This window comes from Toxorhynchites rutilus, chromosome 1, assembly GCF_029784135.1.
Source record: "Toxorhynchites rutilus septentrionalis strain SRP chromosome 1, ASM2978413v1, whole genome shotgun sequence".
Classification (NCBI taxonomy): Eukaryota; Metazoa; Arthropoda; class Insecta; order Diptera; family Culicidae; genus Toxorhynchites; species Toxorhynchites rutilus.
Window position 1 is genome coordinate 33,052,939 of NC_073744.1, and position 19,788 is coordinate 33,072,726.

General features: G+C 38.0%; 1 protein-coding gene across 3 annotated transcripts in view; it reads left to right on the forward strand.

Annotated features, from left to right (window-relative positions):
• Window positions 1-19,788, forward strand: part of LOC129764827 (uncharacterized) — a 576,657-nt gene that overhangs the window by 175,665 nt on the left and 381,204 nt on the right. For 2 of the 3 annotated variants that reach the window (XM_055764341.1, XM_055764359.1), the window contains exons 2-3: window positions 11,195-11,650; window positions 18,172-18,559. The gene's annotated coding sequence lies outside the window, so the exon portion shown is untranslated. The remainder of the gene's footprint in view (window positions 1-11,194; window positions 11,651-18,171; window positions 18,560-19,788) is intronic. The other variant, XM_055764351.1, reaches the window with a different exon arrangement.

Here is a 19,788-nt window from a genome sequence, read left to right on the forward strand (position 1 = left end):
GTCGCATGAAAGTAGTGGCCCGGGAACCTGGCCTGGACGTTGGCCGGGTCGCGTCAGGTTCGATGAATGGTTGGGAGCATTTTTTCCATTACTGCTACGATAGGAATGCACGGAAAGATAACAATAAGGTTTTGGGACGGGTTTCGAAAAGGTACATTGAAAGAACATCAAGGTTGATGTATTACAATTTTTGTGTGTACCATAAAAAGGTGCGCTTTCGGATTAGGGTCGTTTGGCGTGTATGGATATGAATTTGGGAACAATGCGATGAGTGCTACCAAAGATCAGTCATTTTCTGGGTTTAATAAATATCAACAAATCAAATATGGATGGTCCTTTTGGAATATGGCCCGGGTATCTTGTAAAGGTAAATAGGGGAAATGTATTTGATATATCGGATGTATAAATATGAGACGACGAAGTAAAACCGTTATCAGCAACTGTAAGGAATCTATCAACAGTTCTGGCATCATTCAACCTAGGAAAATTATAGTTTTGATGGACAATCCCAATCAAAAATGAATGTAATACATTCTGCCCTACGAAATATTCTCCATTGACTGAAATACACAGTTCATTCAAAATGTTCCGGGACTATTTTTTAAAACACAGAAAAAACGAGATACTCAAAAGATATTTATTAGTTTTCTACATATAGGCCTTCTCTTTCCACACAAATTTTTGAACGTTCGTAGAGGTGTCGTAAGTTCAGTATGGAGGTATGGAGTTCATAATACGCGTCACATTTCGTTGAATTGCTTTCAAAGCTTTCTTTAGCTTGGGAAACAAGAAAAGGTCTGCCGGGACGATGTCCGGAGAATAGATGGGGATGGGTGAGAACAGTCACCCTTCTCCAGATCGGCATTGATCGGGCCGCACGCGCCGTATCCGTGCCAATAATCGTTCCAGAACACTTTTGTCCTGGAGGCACAAATTCTCTATGGATAATGGCCTGAGAATCGAAAAACGCGATCAACTAGGTCTTGATTTTCGATTTCAGCGCGCGAATTTCGGTCGACCTCCCCTCGCTGCGACCCCTCCACTCCATCGACTGTCATTTAGTTGTACCATGATTCTGTTTTAATGTACCATGATTCGTCACCCGTGATAATTTTATCCAAAAATTTGGGTCCGAATCCGCCATTTCGATGAGAGTTTCCGATGCTTCCACTCGACGAATTTTTTGCTCTGGCGTTAAAAAATGTGGAACAAACTTCGCGCAGATCTTGCTCTTACCGAGTTTTTCGTTCAGAATGGTGTGAACTCTCGCTGATGTTAAACTCGTCGGCCAACATTTCAACAGTAGCACGTGGATTGGAGGCCACAACAACGCGCAGAGTACCAGAGTGGTTAAAAATTTTTCTCATCTATACTTTTTCTTCCAAAAATCTATACCATCTAAAATACTCATTGTAGAAAAAAAATCGATTTTATTAGCATGAAAAAAATCTCATTTATTTACTCCAAGTGCTACATTTGTTGCATTGACACTGTTTTATTTTAGTTCCATCAATGCCCTAGATTAATGAAGGATTGAAAGATGGGTGTGAGAGATACTAACTGCGACTTGCCTATTTTTTTTTTTGCTTTTACTTTTACTTTAACTTGAAAGGTTTTTTTTTACTTATTTTTAATTTAGTAGTTGATGTTATCATCGTAAGCGCTTAACACTTTGAGGACCGCTGACGAGATTTCTCGTTTTCGCGTTCCTTCTATACGGACTTGTGTGAAATTAACAGATAAAAGTTATTGTTGCGTGCAAGTTTCTGTTCAATGTCTTCCTGGATTTAATGAATAATGAATTATTTCAATTGTTTATCAAGTAACAACCTTCAAAATAATGCTCATTGGATAGAGAATTGAACCAATCATCTTTCCTCACAATTCATTTTTTTCCTGATCGTGACAGAGAAAAGTTATGGACTGAAACGTGAGCATGGGTCAATATAGGAAAATTTACAGAATTTTGAAAATCAAAAAAGTTGTTCGAATAAAGTTATCGAAGTTATTTTACCTATCTTCCAGCCACAATTTTATTGATCGAAAAAGGGTATGACAAAAGTTACAAGCCAAGTTGTATGGGAAAAATAATTTATGTTGAAGAAAATTGAAAAAAGTTCTTTGAAAGAGTCTGAGAAAAGGTGTGGGCCAAAATGTATACAAGTTGAAGGAAAGAAATTAATAAATTTATCGAAATTTTTTTTTTTTTTTATTATCTGTATTATAGTGACTTTCAACTCATTCGGCTGGTTCGTCACTTTTACTTCCATTTTTGGAAGAATGTCGGGAGTGAGAATTGAACTCGTGACCTTTAGCGTGAGAGGCATGGATGTTACCACTACGCCAGATCGCCTCCACATTTATTGAAAATGAAAAAAGAACTTTTTCACACTCGAAAAAAAAAAATGAAGGAACAGAGTGCGAAGTCGAAATTTTTAGGCGATTTTTGAAATGCTTTAAAATCGTGAAATATCAACGCATGAATATGGGATATTAATTTCTTTAAAGCATAATTTACATGGAATATTTTACGGAGAAATTTTTATTTCGATGTATGTAAATGTAGTAGATAGAAATATCGGAAAGAAAAGAAATCGATTTCTTTCTGTTTTTTCAAAGATATAACGTTGTTGTGGACCATTCAGTACTGAGATATTATTGTGTGAACGAAAAGTTTCGAATTCTATACACCCATAATTTTTTTACGCAGGGAATAGAATTTTGTTATAATTTGTCGCGGTACACCATAGTAAGGTAAACTTCGATATAACGTACATTTCACTTTCAAAATTGTACGTTGTATCGAATTGTACGTTATATCGAAGCAGAATAAAGTACTCACAAACGTAGTCTATAACACATTATTGTGTTACTGTTTTAGTAAAGTTAATGAATAACTTCAATCAGAAGACGAAGCCAGCCTTTCTCATGATGTTTCCCTTCTTACTGTTGATTAAAGCTTGATTCATTTAGAATCACAAAACCATCTGTATTTCTGGATTGATTGAAGGTACAAAACTTGTTTTAGCATCACAATACAGATAATTCATTGTTATATCAGGAAAAAATATTGAATTTATTTCCTTTACACTTTGGAAATGGGTACGTTATATCGAGGGTACGTTATAACGAGGGTACGTTATATCGAAGTTTCCCTGTAGATGTTCTTTGAGTATTTTCTCAAATTTTCACACATTCATATAAAAGGCGTAGGAACACATTTAAATACGAATTATAGTAGTACTGAATCTCTAAATACTAAAAAAAATCAATATTTCAAGATTTTTTTTAGTACTTCAATTTTTGAGGAATTTATTTTTTGATTATATTTCTCGATATATCATAGTAAGATACACTTTCAGTATCTTTTTAAATCTTTCATCTCAAAGCTATTAAGAAAGGTATGATTTTCACCATTGATCCTATGGATAGGGATTCGAAAAACAGTCAAAATTTCTATACAATAGAATTTTTTACTTCCTTTTGACTTTTTACTTCCTTACCAAGCCAGACCCTTTCCCTCGTACCACTCGTGAACGTTTTAGCCAATCACTTTTCTCATACCCTTTTCGGACCAATGAAAATTTGGCTAAAGATAAATAAAAATATATAACTTATATTTCAATGTGTTTTGGGTCCTTTCAAATAACTTTTATAAATTTTCTTCAAAATAATTATTTTTTCCCATACAACTTATTTTTTTTTATTAATTCGTTTATTTTTACAGGCTCAGTTACATTAGTTCTAAGGAGCCGAATTCTTAACTATATTTTTATAACTATATATAAACAATTTCCGAATTGTATGGTTTTTTTTTATCCAAAATATATATTTTTATTAAGGCTCATATGGCGTCAACCTGACGGGGCCGGGAGTTCAATATTTCGACAATGTTTGCCTTATAACTATGTTAGTAATATGTTACCGATTACTCGCGGTTGGCTCGAGGTTAGTATTACAAGTGTTTTCGTAATTGTGATGTTGCTGTCTCCAATGCTCTGTACCTGTGCCCGACACGGGATACTTCCTATTGGGATGCAGCTGACCATTAATCAGCAACGCCCCCCTAGTCTGTACCCCATATCTAGCGTGGTGCGTCTTCTCAATTCTATGGTTAGTAAGGTTATTTTTTTCTATCTTTTTTCTATTTATAAATTCTATGGTTAGTAAGGTAGAAAACCGATTACTCGCGGTTGAGTCCCTCCAATACAACTTGGCCTATAACTTTTCTCAGACCCTTTACCGATTAATTAAATTGTGGCTGGAAGATAGAAAAAATATTTCTCTATCGAATAACTACGATAACTCTATTCGAACAACTTTTTTTAATTTTCAAAATTCTGTATATTTTCATATATTGACCCAAGCTCACGTTTCAGTCTATAACTTTTCTCTGTCACGATTAAGAAAAAAATGAATTATGTGGAAAGATGAATGATTCAATTCTCTATCTAATGAGCATGATTTTGAATCATTTTATTTCAACTGAAATAATTCATTATTCATTAAATCCGGCAAGATGTTGAACAGAAATTTGCACGCAACAAAAACTTTTATCTGCTGAACTTTCAAAAAGTTGCAAAGCTAGCAACTTCACACAAGTCAAATCGTGCGGTCCCAGGCGTATGTCTTACATATTTCTTCTCGGTCCTTAAAGTGTTAAGTACCTTGATTTCGATGCATTACGAAACAATCCGTTCGTTCGTCTGATCGATTGATGGCAACATTATGTCTGTGTGTCAGACGTTATTGAACATTAACACATTGCGGACCGCTCACGAGATTTCTCGTGTTTCGCGTTCCGTCTGTTACGGATGGATCACGAAATAACCCGTGTTTTCTACTCTTGATGGTTAAATCCTTGGTTTGCCAAGAATCTAACAAGACCTACCGATGGCTCACCTTCGTCTCATCCACACCGAAGGAAACGATCTCATTCGTGGAATTCGAACAAATGAAGCGTTCAAGTTTGCCCCAAAACGTGTGGTCCTTAATGTGTTAACTTATTAAAAGTTGTTTTACATGTTTTGATTTTACTTCTCCGAGTAACTTGATGATTCAATAAATGGTTGGGCAATTCCGGTGGCAAATAGTCAATTTTATTTCAATCACTGATTGCTTTCGTTACCGCGTGTTGAATAAAAACCTCCGAATGTTCAACTGATTGCTCCGATCAGCTTTGCATAAATCAAGAGCTCCTCAAATCTTGAATTTGACGAATAAGTATAATATTATGTTTGTCACTGAGAGGCAGCTTCCCGATGGGATCTAATTTTCCGCTTCGTAACGATTTTATTATCGCTCTAGCGGAGGCAACAGCAAAAAAAACACACAAATCATGGTTCGAATGACATGTCTACACAAGAAGGGCGCGCGTGAGTAAACTTTTTTCTTGCAGAATTGGAGATGTATGATTGGAGTGTCATTAAGATTCAAATCCCGGGAAGCACTAATCCCGGGAATAAGCAAACTGCCCGCCCAGATCCGATTCGATTAATCACAACCATGACTTTTATTAAATAAAAATACATTTATGGTGACGCAAATGGGAAATAATTATGCGACAGTCTAGAGATCCACTTCCAACTAAATGCGCCTCCTTTTTTCACCCCTAATGGCGTCTCACATCGGTCAACGGTCATTTGTGTGGACGGGGCCGGATGTGAACGCATGGTGATAATGGCAGCCAAAAATATGCTGACAGGACATCCGATGGGTGCACAAAAGGGCTCCCTCTCGAAAGAGGATAAAAAACGCTTGCGGAAGGCAAAAGAGCACGCGGTATTCCGGTCTGTTTTTGCTCTCCCCGCAACGAGTGATCAACATGAAGTGCGCGGAGACGATGACGGAAGTAAACATAATGAATTAGATAAAGTTGAAAATGAGTGATCATTAGGGCTATTCAGAGGGTGCTTTTTGTTGCGAGCGCTTTTTCCGCCCGGATGCATTATATTTCAAGGGACAATTGCAGCGAAAGTTATTGCGAAAGTAAAACGATTCAACACAATTACAATATACTGGAGAGGAGCTGAACTCTTAAATTCACCCTGATGTGCCCCCAATCTGTCCCACAATTTCATAACACCGGTGATTATCGGCGAAATTGTTGCGACAGAGAGGGGAACCAGTTTGCTCGAATTTGCAAAGTGTTCCACTCATAACCTCACCACATCCCACAACCAGCCATTAAATCCACCCCAAACATCAGAATCAATATAACGAAAACGGTAGGTCTAATAGACCGTGTAACGTTCGCATCTTTTTTTTTTAAAAGTCGTCACACTTGACGATGGTCTCTCGAAGTGGTAACGAACTTCCACTCTCCGCCAAACTTCTCGTTCTTCCATCATCCATAAACGACGCACCTGTTCCAGCTCACTTGCGTTTGGCAGGCGGCTCGAAATTGATTTCAAAGTATCGCCGCCTCGCTTTTGGGTTCCTCCCCACCCTGTTCGCTTGTGGCCACGACGCCTCGACGTGTGCGTCCCGTCGTCTCGTACGGAGGAATCCGAAATCAAGGTTCACTCTAAACATTAACCTTTATCGCGGAGCCCACATTGTAAATCCAATTACGGCGACACGGCACATCATATCGGGAGCTCTTTTGGCATCGTGGGCTGGCTGGTTGTTCCCTGTCGAGGAAGGGTGAGGTGTCCTTGAGAGTAACGGATGCGGAAGGCTTTTATTTATTTTATTCCGAAGAATAATTGAATGGGAAGTTTTTTGTTTTTGTTATCTCTTTGCGGAAGAGTGTGTAAACTCATTTAGCACCAACGGTGCTCATCAGACTCACTCCATGAACTCCATTGGGTATAAGAAAAATGAAGTTGGTTTGTCCGATTTTGTGTGTTCACGCAACTAGTAAATGCAAATCGATTTTTCTTCATGAAAATCACATGTAATCAAGACGAGTTTATGTTTGTTGAAAACTCCCAAGTCTCTTGTTGCTAATAATACCATAAGGCGTTCAAATTGTTAAATTTTTGATGTTTTTTTACGATTTTCTTCAAAAATAAATTATGTTCATGGTTGATACACCTCCTATCATGGTTTGTCCGGTTTAAAAAATCACCTTTTTTGAACGAAGATATTTGAGTTTTCAAGGAGATGTTGCATTTCTCATTGTTCTGAGTTTCCTGTCATCGTATTGATCCATTCGTAATTAAGGCTTTCTTCAGAATATTGGCTTTCATTGCGCATTTAAATAGTTCAGTGAACAGCACTCAACACAGAGAAACTTTGCTTCGGCTACGCGCGAAGGACATCATGAACAAACTGCAGCGTGTAAAGCGGTCGCCATAGTAACTGTCTCCGTCCAGAGAGGTTTCTGAGCAGATTTCCGAAGAGTATTAGAGTTGAGAGTAGACTGTCTACACGATGAGTAGAGATGTGATCGAATATAGTCAAAAGCTTGACCTATGCTGATCGAAGGATTTATTGCGACTGAAACCTGGGGGGAGACATAAAACGGCGTTGTAGACAGGATTAACTTTGTGATCCTGAAATCATATACCACAGTCGAAACATGGATCGACTTCGCATCAGACTTTTTCGGTGGAACGGCGATTGCAGAACATTGCTGCAAGAATCAACACCAAGTACCATTGCACAATGGTCCAGGAGGTGCATTTAACTTGAAATTAGCATTTAAAGATCGACAGTTATTCTCTAGACCAAAACTGTTTTCGACAAAGTTGTTGAATATGATAGAGCGCTCATTTTTATGTTATCTAAAATAGGGTGACCAAAATTGTCGATGGAATAAAAAATATAACTTTCTTATCTTTATAGATAGAGGTAAACATAATTCGACAATGTTGTTGTCCCAGTTATTTGAGACATCTTTGTAGAACAGAGTTTTTTATCTCTTGAAATAGCCGATATAGCGCCTTTTTCTAAGTTACGTTAGGGTAACCATGAAAAAAAAAATGTTTTTTTGCTCTAACTTTTATATTTCAAATTCTACATACAAACTGTCTTCGAAAGACTTTTAGAGCTTACTTATACAAATATTTTGCGAGAACTTGTCAATATCTCAACTTCACCCAAAGTTATTGATATTTCTTCCCCAAAAATAAGCTCTCTTCAATTGTTCGTCATTCTTTCTGGGGCAAACATAAACAAAGTTTATTGACGGCATTTGAAAGAGTATATTTCACTCTACATGATGTGTGATTTTCAACACTATGATATTTTTTGTAAGTAAGAAAAGTAAATTAAAATTGAAATCATGAGTTTTTGGGTAAAAAAACATCAATAACTTTAAGTAGAATTAAGATATTGACAAGTTCTGCATCGCAAAAAGTTGGGATTGATAAGCTCTAAAAGTCATACGAAGACAGTTTTGATGTAGAATTTGAAATATGAAAGTGAAAGCAAAAAAAACCCGTTTTTTCATGGTTATCCTAATGCAACTTAGAAAAAAAGCGCTAAGTCGATTATATTAAAGGTTAGAAAAAAGCTTTGTTCTACAAAGTCGTTTAAAATAACTGGGGCTACAACATTGTCAAACTATGTTTACCTATATCTATAAAGATGAGAAAGTTAGATTTTTTATTTAATCGACAATTTTGGGCACCCTATTTTTGATAACATAAAAATGAGTGCTCTATCATATGTAACAACTTTGTTGAAGACAGTTTTTATCTAAAGAACAAATATCTCCCACAAAGTTGTTTTTGGCGCTTTCTATCTAAGTTGCATTAGGGTAACCATGAAAAAACGGATTTTTTTGCTTTAACTTCTATATTTCAAATTCTACATCAAAACGGTCTTCGTACGACTTTCAGAGCTTATCAATACCAACATTTTGCGATGCATAATTAATCAATATCTTAATCCTGCTCAAAGTTATTGATGTTCTTTTACCCAAAAACTCATGATTTCAAATTCAATTTACCCAAACACAAAAAATAACATAGTTTTGAAAATCACATATTATATAAAGTGGAATTTGTTATCGTAAAAGAATCGTTGTTCATTCATCAAACAAAATGTTTTCATCTAGCTGAACAGAAAGTTCTTTACTAAGGCCACATTTATACTTCCGTGGTTCTCCTTGACTAGCCTTCCATTTTTCCATGTACCCCAACGCAGTATTGTAAAAGATTTTTAGGAACAAAAATGCTTCTTTTCTTTAATGTTCAAAATTCTAATAACAAAATCAATATTAACAACAAAAATTACAAGATGTCCCTGCTTGACTTTCTTGAAGTTTAACTGTCACATCAGTATTTGTTCTGTTTCCTAACAACGATGAAGGTCAATCTGTACGAGAAGTGTGTGGCAACTGTCACGTTAGTTAAGTGCGAGAAGACGGCGAAACAGAATAACGACTTGTCCAAATCGCTTTCTATCAATGAACGGTTCGTGTTCCGTACACTACAACGGTATAAAGAAACAATTGATGTTGAAGATAGACCTTAAGAGGGGCGTTCAATGTAGGTACGGCTGCACAATCTCATGCATTCGGCGCAATTCTTTTCGCAAAAAAGCGTCCATCAATCGAAATAAACATTTCCAAGCGCACCATAAGTCGTATTTTGCATGAAAATTTACAGCTTGGTGCGTAAAGGCGATTTGTGAGCCATTTATTGACGTCCAGATTGAAACTAATATGATTGGAACGATGCTCCTCCTAAAACGGTTCGAAAAAGTAGTAACTCTGCAACCCGCGAACTGTCCATTGTATGTTCAATATTTTTATTCGATGACATTTTTTTTGAAAATAATTACTAAGAAGTAAATATTTCCTATCTGTACTCAAAATACGGTGAAATTGAGAAAAAGACGAGACTTTTTAGAAGGTACAGGTAAGAAAGCACACAAATGAGCAGAATAAATGTATGGGAAAATGGGAATGCTTTCAATTTTCATTAGGGGCGAATGAACTGTGAAGTTTAAAGCCTCTTATAAGCATTTAAGAAAACAAGTTCTAATTTTAAACCATTTAAAGACGAGAGGATTGCAGTGCATGAAATATCGAACAAACTCAGATAATTTCCGATAGATTCCGATTGGTTTGCGAATCATCACAATTCGTTGCCACCGCTAATATTATTTCATAAAAACGTGACTCGTTTTCAGATCTGGCACCCTTAATAGAAGGCGTAGTCCTTCGTGAAAAAATGTGTTAGAAGCAGCCGTATCTCCGGAAGGCGGAGAGCTTTTCTCTTCTCTTTTTTCGTTTCACTCATAGCACACGATATAGATGTCAGATAACGTCTAACGATTTCATAGTCTTACTACAACGATGCGGTCATGTTTCGGACACCACCCGTCTATTATTTTAAAATGTCGGACTGCGTAGCACCGTGCAACCAACTGCGAGTTTCCCCACGCGTACCTAAGTCCGAACAAATGCGCCATTTTTTAATCCCCTCAAACTTTTCACTGGGTCATCGAAGAGCGAGGTTTTTATTTTTGGTCACCTCCATCGAGTGTCCACCATGGGACGTAAAAATGGCGAAACACATCCCATCTCTGGGCTTTAATTTCCTGCCAGCCGGAGAATTTTTTTTTCTCTGGCGAGCGCTTTTTCCACCATCAAAAGATGCGGCACTTGAAATGGAATGAATACCATCATTCGTTTTGGGGACAGCTAACTTCCGACCGACGACTCGCGCTGATGACATTGCATTTGGAGGGTGCGTGGTGGTTTGTCCCTTGTTGGATGTGTTCGGACCGGACCGTGGCCTCTCGGACTAATGTTGATGTTATCCATTCCATTACGGTCATTGCGCGTTCCATCAAATACAGCCGGATGAAGTCGTCAACCGTTTTTTTTTGTTATTCTTTTCGTACTGGAAACCATTTTTGTCTTGCCATTACTTTCCAAGGTTGGGAAAACGGGCTTGTATGAAAACATTAGTCGGTCACATTTTCATGTTTTTATTCCCTCATCAGTTGTATAGATCGACCCAAATCTCGGAACCCTTCGAGGGGGCCCAGAATTGAACGTCTAAAAGTTGCAACATATTCCGCAGTCATCGAGCCGTCAATGGGGACTGTGCTTCCGGTCGAATCAATGTTTAATGAACAATTTCCGCACCGAAAAATACCGGAATAACAAATTTCCACCGCATAGCGCGCGGAATGGAATCGAAATAAATTTCACAATGAACCATATAATTCAATTGACATAAATTTTACAGAACTTTCAACCGTCCATTTTTCTGCCGTTCCTCTTTTCCAGGCGAATACACAGACACACCGATTCCGTGAAGAAATTTCCATCCCATGGCTGCACGATTAGGGAAGCCATTTTGCGCGGAGGTATGTGATGAAAAGTGCATCCCGTAAGAGAGCGAACACGAGGGCATAACTCTGCGGGGCTGCAGCAAACGGCCATTGCGAAGCTTATTTGTGCCGCCAGTCGGGAGTCCTTCCAGAAACAGTTTCCAGTAGCTGGAAACGAACAGAAGGAGAGAGAGAGAGAAAAAACGGTGCACCAGACCGAGAATCAAATTCCAATCGAATTCTATTTGGATTTTCTTCTGCTTCATCTCACGCGGTTACCACGGATCCCCCGTGCCACTGATCCTTGACTGGTGACTGGGCTCGGTGTGGTTCGAGGGCAACAGCCTGGGTGTACAATTCACCGCTGCGCCGTTTTCATCGGAAGGAAATAAATAACGCCGGGACGTGAAAGGTAAGGAAAATTTATTCGATTTAGTCGTGGCTGAGACAGTCCCGCTGTTGGAACAGTGGTGGAAGTAAGACAAATTTGCTGCTGAACCCAGGCATGGCCCAGTCAGAGTGGTGTCTTCTGTTGCGGAAGAGTTTCGGGCGGTCGATACAAGTCATTTAGGGGAGAATGGCTTCCTGTTGCTGTCAACTCCGGGCATTTATATTAATTTGTCGAGCGAGACGATTTGGGGGACACGCTCAATAACTCACCTGCTTTGTCTTGCCGAGATCGAATACTTCTTCAAGGTTGTTCTGTTTAAAATATGGTGTTTCCAAACACGCTGCAAGATCGATACAAAATAACCATTTCCGTTAGATGAACATATATGTATTGGAATTTTAAGAATTTGAAATTTGATTTAAAATATAAACCAGTGTTTGGAAAACGGGACTACTTAATTTGAACAACATTGGCTGAAAATTCCCAAATTTTTTAAAGAAAACAATCGTTTTTTTGGGCAAAGCTGTATTTATTCCTCAACATAGTTTCCTTCGAGGGAAACACACTTGTTTGCATAACGAGTTTCCAACATTTCGAATCCCTTTCTGAAGTACGAAACGTCTAAGTCTTCAAAATATGCCTCAGTGCCGCTCTGCCGACTGCCCATTGGACTCAGGAGTATGGTTATGGATCCACGTTTTATCCATTGTCACAAAACGTCAAAAGAAGTCCACTCTATTACGCTTCAACAACGCCAAATCGGCTGTTAATTCATGAACGCGCCGCTGTTTTTGGTCGACGGTCAGCAAACGCGGCACCCAAAATGTATCCCACTTGTTCTTTTGAATGGCCTACGGCCTCAGCTAACTCGCGCAACTTCACTTTACGATCGTTCAAAACGAGTCGATGCACTTGTTTTACGATTTCTGGATTCGTAGCCTCTTTTGGCCTTCCAGAGCGTGGTGCATCTTCAGTGCTTGTACCGCCCGTTTTAAATTCACTTAACCACCGCTGAACTGTTGTTCTCGAAGAATCAGAAGTGGAATAACATTTCGTCAACCACTGCATTGATTGTTCAGGAATTTTTCCCATCAAAAAACAATGTTTGATCAAAATACGATATCCCTCTTTTTCCATTTTCTATACGAATGCTCAGGTAGTGACACTGAAACAACTGTAATTCGTGAGCAAATAGACGAAATATCATGAAACTTCACAAATAAGCTAGTGACAGATGAATCTTGTTCATTTTCTAGTGGTGCCATCTGTTGAAAAATTCCGGGACTTTTCAGCCCATGCAGTAGATTCAGAATCCGGAATTTGTAACTGAGAGTTTTATTTGGAATAAAAAAAAACTGAATCTTTCACCTGAATCTGAATCGGAATCTGCTATTACAGTCGTCCCACAAAGATGATAGCGAGGAGCTGAGGAAAAACTTTTTATCCGGAGTGCACTCTCAAACTCTTGTTTGTTCATTAATCTAGGCCGGGGTTTTTCAAATGGTGCTCCGCGAAGTTGTAAAATGGCTTCCTGTTGCTGTCAACTCCGGGCATTGAAAATGTTTTAAAAATTCAATTCCACTGGGCATATGGTGTTTTATTTTGATCACTCCGGGTCAAATGTCGTGTAATTGCGCAACCGAAATAGAGTTGTTCCCAGTTGGGTAAGGTCAATGCGGATAGGATTTGCTTAATTGATTAATGCAAGTCAGTGCCACAAATTATCAAAATCTGTTCACGAATGAAGACATTAGCTTTTTCCCAGTGTCGGATGAATTCTCTTCTGTTGAAACTCAACACCATAACTGTCATAATGAGTATAACACAAGAGTCGAGACGCGTGAGCTTTGTCAAGTATATTGATCGAATAGAGCATGAACGAATTTCGGAAAGCCTGCATTCAGGCACTTCCATTACTGTCAATAATTTCAGGTGATTATCACGAACGTTAAGTTGATCTTCATCACTTGCAGTGAATTTCTATTGAAAACGTGTTTTTTTTTTATTAATTCGTTTATTTTTACAGGCTCAGTTACTTAAGTTCAAAGGAGCCGAGAAAACGTGTTTGATTTCCATATTTAGAAACAAAGGAATCCGGAGAAGGCAACATTTGCTTTCGTTGAGAATTGAACTCGCGATCTCTAACGTGAAGGGTACGGTTCGTTCCCGTTTCCGTTTCCGCTTTATATGATCTTTTACTATCGCCATTTCGCTCTGACACGATCTTAGTTTCTAACACTTTCTTCATCTAACTCCACTTCACTAACTCCGTTTTCGGTCTCCAAGGGCGGTTTTCAATGAACCGGAAGCCACTATCTCTTTCTCCAGAATGGCAAAATGCGACTCCGTTCAATTCGGTAGCAGAAAAGAAATGGGATTAGGAGAGAAGATCATAGTACCTGGCGAGCTAGCTAGACCATACTCATGTTACTTCCCTGTCACAACTAAATGGATTTCTTCCTCATCTTCTTTTTGTTGTTGTTGATTTATAGAGACTTCAAAAGATTGCATATCATTCGTCTCTTGCCCTGAGAAGGCCCTTTGGGGTCAACTCGATCCAAACTCTTTCTCCACCTGCCCTGACAAAGACACTTCGTTGTCATTCGACGCTCCCCAGCAAACCGTGTCCGTTCCAGTAAATATCAAATGATGTTCTTGAAATAGATTTCTGAGCGAGTATCAGTTCATATACAGGTTTGTGATTTCATTAGCCTGATCATTTTTGTCTGTTGCATTTTTTTCGAGTACGGCCTTTACATATTGTAAATCACACAGTATCCATTTAGGCGTAAGATTTTCCTTCTGTTACATTGTTCAGTTAGACCGGACAGCGGAGACAGTTAATTTGATCATTGTTGTATAATTAATAGCACAACAGCCCGATGTTTGCAGTTAATGTGGGCAGTTAAACAAAATAACAAATGTATCACGAAGTTGAATTTCTGCTACGTATCCAAAGAACAGCATACAAAAAAGGCAAGTGAACTTGAGGAACTATACATCACGCGATTTCAATGCCTCATTCCTGCAGATGAAAATATGGTTTTGGGTACCAAGAAAAATAGTAATCTCGATTATTCTATCGGAACTTGCTGCGAAATGTTGATGTGCACGATAATATGCCCTATGCAAAACATTAGCTCATTCGAACTTCATGTATTAGTGTCGAAGACATTAAAATTTCATTTTTTTGAAAAACGAAAGATCACCGAAAATGAGGGTTTTCAAAAAAAAATGTTGATGCCAAATGTCTTAAAATAGCATTACCCGTCGAGATTTACTGTTATCTCGAAAAAAAAATTGTCAAAAAAAGATTTTTTTTGCGCTTGGTCGTTTTTTAAACGGTTTTATGTTTTATGTAGCGCTAACCCACATTAATAGAAATTTGACCCCCTACCTGTTGACCGATTGATCTGAAATTTGGAACACACCTTTATCGCTGTAGTCATTATAAAACTGTGTATTTCCTGATCTTGAAAATCCAAGATGGCTGCCGCTACAAAATGGCGGATCGCATATTTTCTCAAAACCTCATCAATATAGGTTTTCCAAAACCCCATCAATATGGGTATCAAATGAAAGGGCTTAGAATACGGTTATATAAGAAAAATTCAAATCCAAGATGGCTGCCACTACAAAATAGCGGATTACATATTTTCTCAAAACTTCATTAATATGGGTACCAAATGGATGGGCTTGACTAGTAGAATACGGTTATTGCTGATAAATGTAAATCCAAGATGGCTGCCACTACAAAATGGCGGACTACCTATTTTCTCAAAACCTCATTAATATGGATATCAAATGAAAGGGCTTGAATAGTAGAACACGATTATTTGTGAAAAATGCAAATCCAAGATGGCTGCCACTACAAAATGGCGGACTACATATTATGTCAAAACCCCGTTAATATGGGTATCAAATGAAAGGGCTTGACTAGTAGTTATTTATGAAAAATGCAAATCTATGAGGGCTGCCACTATCAAATGGCAGGCTGCATATTTTCTCAGAACCCGATTAATATGAGTATCAAATGAAAGGACTAGAATAGTAGATCACAGTAGATCATGAAAAATACAAATCCAAGATGGCCGCAATCACAGAATAGCAACTTACTTTATTAAATGGTTTTATTTAGCTTGAACAGTTCGTATGTATGTTTGTATGTCTGTAGGGTTGTCCCACATTAATATAAATTAGACCAATATGAACTGACCGAATTTATAAAATACCTTTATCTCTGCTGTCATTTTAAAACGGATTATCTTGAAAAATCCAATTTGATCACCGCTACAAAATAGATGATATTCCATATCATCTCAAAAAAAAAATAACGGTTGATTAAGATATGTGTATCAAACGAACGAAATTGACTTGGAGAACACACTGTGTATTTTCTGCAATCCACTCAATATTGGTATCAAATGAAATTATTTGACTGATAGAATACAGTACAACGGTTTTATTGTATAGAAATATTCTAATGAAACAGATAATGTACTAGAAACTAGAAAATAAAATAAGTAAAAAACTTTTTAAGTTAAACGGTTTAATTGCGATTAAACATAATAATGTACTAAAAGCTAGAAAATAATTAGGCAAGTAGCAGTTAGCAGTTATCACACCTTTCTTCCATTAGTCTAGGGCATTGATAAGACTAAAATAAAATCGTGAGGCACGTTGGATTTCCATTATCCACAATTAGCGACTTCACCATATGTCCCAAGATTTTATCTTACTCTTATCAATGCCCTAGACTAATGAAGGAGAGGTGTGATAACTGCTGACTGCTACTTGCCTAATTATTTTCTAGCTTTTAGTACATTATTATGTTTAATCACAATTAAACCGTTTAACTTAAAAAGTTGTTTTTACTTATTTTTTCATCTGTAAAGTCAATTTTTGACAAAATTGGTTTTTAATCAAATTTTTTTTTGAAAACTCCGATTTCCGGTGATTTTTCCAAAAACTCAAATTTTAACGTCTGCAACACTAATAAATAAAGTTCGAATGAGCTAATATTTTGCATAGGGAATATTATCGTGCAAATCAACCTTTCGCAACAAGTTCCGAATGAAAAATCGAGATAAATATTTGTATTGGCACTTGAAACCACACGTTTCGTCTTGAATTCCGAAAAAAAGTGTCGATCTTTGACAAAAAATTGTTTCGATATAACACTAGATCTCGACGTTTTATGCTATTTTAAGACATTTGGCATCAAAAGTGTTTTTTTTTTCAAAACCCCGATTTCCTTGGGTGATTTTTCGATTTTCAAAAAACTCAAACTATGACCGCTTTGCGCCACTCTCCCTTAAGTCCGATTGAGCTGATATTTTGTATAGAGTGTTTTTTCGAGGTGGTGAACATTTTATATAGGGTTACCTTTTTGAAATTTTAGGGTCGTTTTTTTCCCATACATTCATTTGCACCCTAATGTACATGGTATAAGATCAGATGAATTAAAAATGAATTTAATGGCAAAAAATGTCATAAGTTTTATTACATTTGATTCGAAATAATGACCTCCATTTTTATTATTATAATTTTTTTATATTTTGGGTTGGCTTTCTGCACTGAAAAAAGAAATAAATTTAATTTCAATAAAATATTGAAAAAGATTTTGTTAGAAATTTTTTTTGCCTTAAATATGCACAAGTTTCAGAGTTGTAGGGCACATATTTATCTACCATTTATTTAGCATTTCATCAAAATCTGAGATGACCACTTTGAGAAAATCAACTTTTAGTTTTTAAAATTGATTTTTTTCAGTGTAGGATTTCAATGTGGCTACGGAGACCCACGCAACCCGGAGTGGTATTATAAAATAAAAACAAGACAGACAAGACAGACAAGACAGACAAGACAGACAAGACAGACAAGACAGACAAGACAGACAAGACAGACAAGACAGACAAGACAGACAAGACAGACAAGACAGACAAGACAGACAAGACAGACAAGACAGACAAGACAGACAAGACAGACAAGACAGACAAGACAGACAAGACAGACAAGACAGACAAGACAGACAAGACAGACAAGACAGACAAGACAGACAAGACAGACAAGACAGACAAGACAGACAAGACAGACAAGACAGACAAGACAGACAAGACAGACAAGACAGACAAGACAGACAAGACAGACAAGACAGACAAGACAGACAAGACAGACAAGACAGACAAGACAGACAAGACAGACAAGACAGACAAGACAGACAAGACAGACAAGACAATTTAGATAGCATAAAAATAACATCGCAGAGATAATAAAATAATACATCATGTTTAAAGCGCTCGAAGAAACTTTTTTTTTCTTGCGCGCAACATTATCAAGATATGGGGCTATAAAACGCGCCCCTCGGTGTAACCATAAACTGAATAAAACAGCACTTATCAAGGATGCATTCCATTTTGGAAATCTTCTCCTTTTCATGCGCCGGGACTGTCATGCGGGCGACGCTACCGACGCTAACGGGATCCCCGTGTCGTAATCGAATAAATAATAAATTGATTTAAGGTAATTCTTTGCTCTCGCAGGTTTTTTGTTTCACCGGCATACAAACCACCCTCTCCGCCTCCGTGGAGGGCAACGTCGACACCTGGACAGGTGTCACCCGGCTAAATTTGACTGCGTCGCAAAGTCGAAGTGGCTGAAGCAAAACAAAGTGTTTCCCAGACGTGGGTTGTGAAAAGTGTGCTCTGAAGTGTGCTGCTTGAAGTGGTGAAAAAATATACTTTCAGTATCCAGAGCAGTCAGTGAGTGGGCGAGGTGTTGTTTGCAGAGTGAAGGTGTGAAAAGTGAAACGAAGCGCAAGAATTTCAAACGCCGCGCCGTCAGGTAGCAAAAAAAGGGGAAAAAAACCGCGCGGCGAAGGAACTGTGCGAAACAAAGGAAGCAAAAGTTCGCCTGTTGATTAAATTTAAGGTAAGTTCCATCTTGAGAACCATTTGTACTAATTTGAGAGTGTCATTACGACCGTTTTGGGCGGGACATTTGGCAGTTGATTTCATGTGCTCACGATCCGCTGATTTGGAGTTGTGGCTAAATGGGGATTTCGGGGGGTCGAGAGCGTAAATAGAATTTAAAATTTAAACAGCGGATGGGCAGCGGCGGTGTGAACGATAAACCGAAAGTATTCGGCTACGGACCGGCAATGATGAGGGAAAAAAGCAATAAAACTGGTGATTGAATGTGGGAGCAAATAAATCCAGACATTTGCATGACTTGGAGGGAAATGCCATGTCTCGGGGGGTTTGCTTTAATATTGAATTGAATGTTATCCACTGATTTGTACCACCTCGACCCACGCACCACTAGGAGAAAATGAATGTCAGTACCGCTGTTGCAATGAGGGGCGACATCGGCGGAAGCAGTGGTGGTCTTGAAGCTTGAAGGCTGGACCTTTCACTTGATAGAGTTTGTATCCTATTTGTCACATTGTAACCATTTTTCATGCCACACAAAGCAGCTGCCGATGAGATGGCGCTTCTTGGACGTCGTTTAGTTCGTATTGTGTACGCATTGACATCCGGTCTCTTCTGAGGGGGAAATGGGAGAGCCGCCGAAGACAAACTGCCAGTTCCGTCGTCATCGGCAGCCGGTGGGTTGGGTGTGCGGATGTGGATGGATAGTTTGGGTAGCAGAAGGGGAAGACCATAATGACAACACTTTACACGGATACCGTCTATCCGTATGGTTGAATTGCGTGAGTCGGGAGATGAACACCACCGGCAAAACGGTGAATGCAATGTCGAAGGGTGGAGAGGCCAGATATTTTTGACGTGGGACTACGTCTAACTGGAATATTTGGGGGTTGAAATAAAAACTTAAACACAGAACATGTAGGAAAAAACAAAAATTTTCTAACGTTTCTTAATAGATCGGAAAGATGTTTGCATCAATTGATAGGAAATATTTCTACTATCTATCACAATGAAAAAATGGTCTCGGGACCAAGGGCGCCATATTTTTCTATATTTTTTCTTGAAAGCTGGGGTTTTTTACATAACATCCAAAAATCAGAAAGGCGTTTTTTCCGTTTTGAAGATATGGTCCAAAAAATCAGAAAATATAAAAAAACATAGCGCCCTTGGTCCCGAGACCATGAAAACTATGAAGAACAAATACAATCAATAATTATGAAAACAAAATTC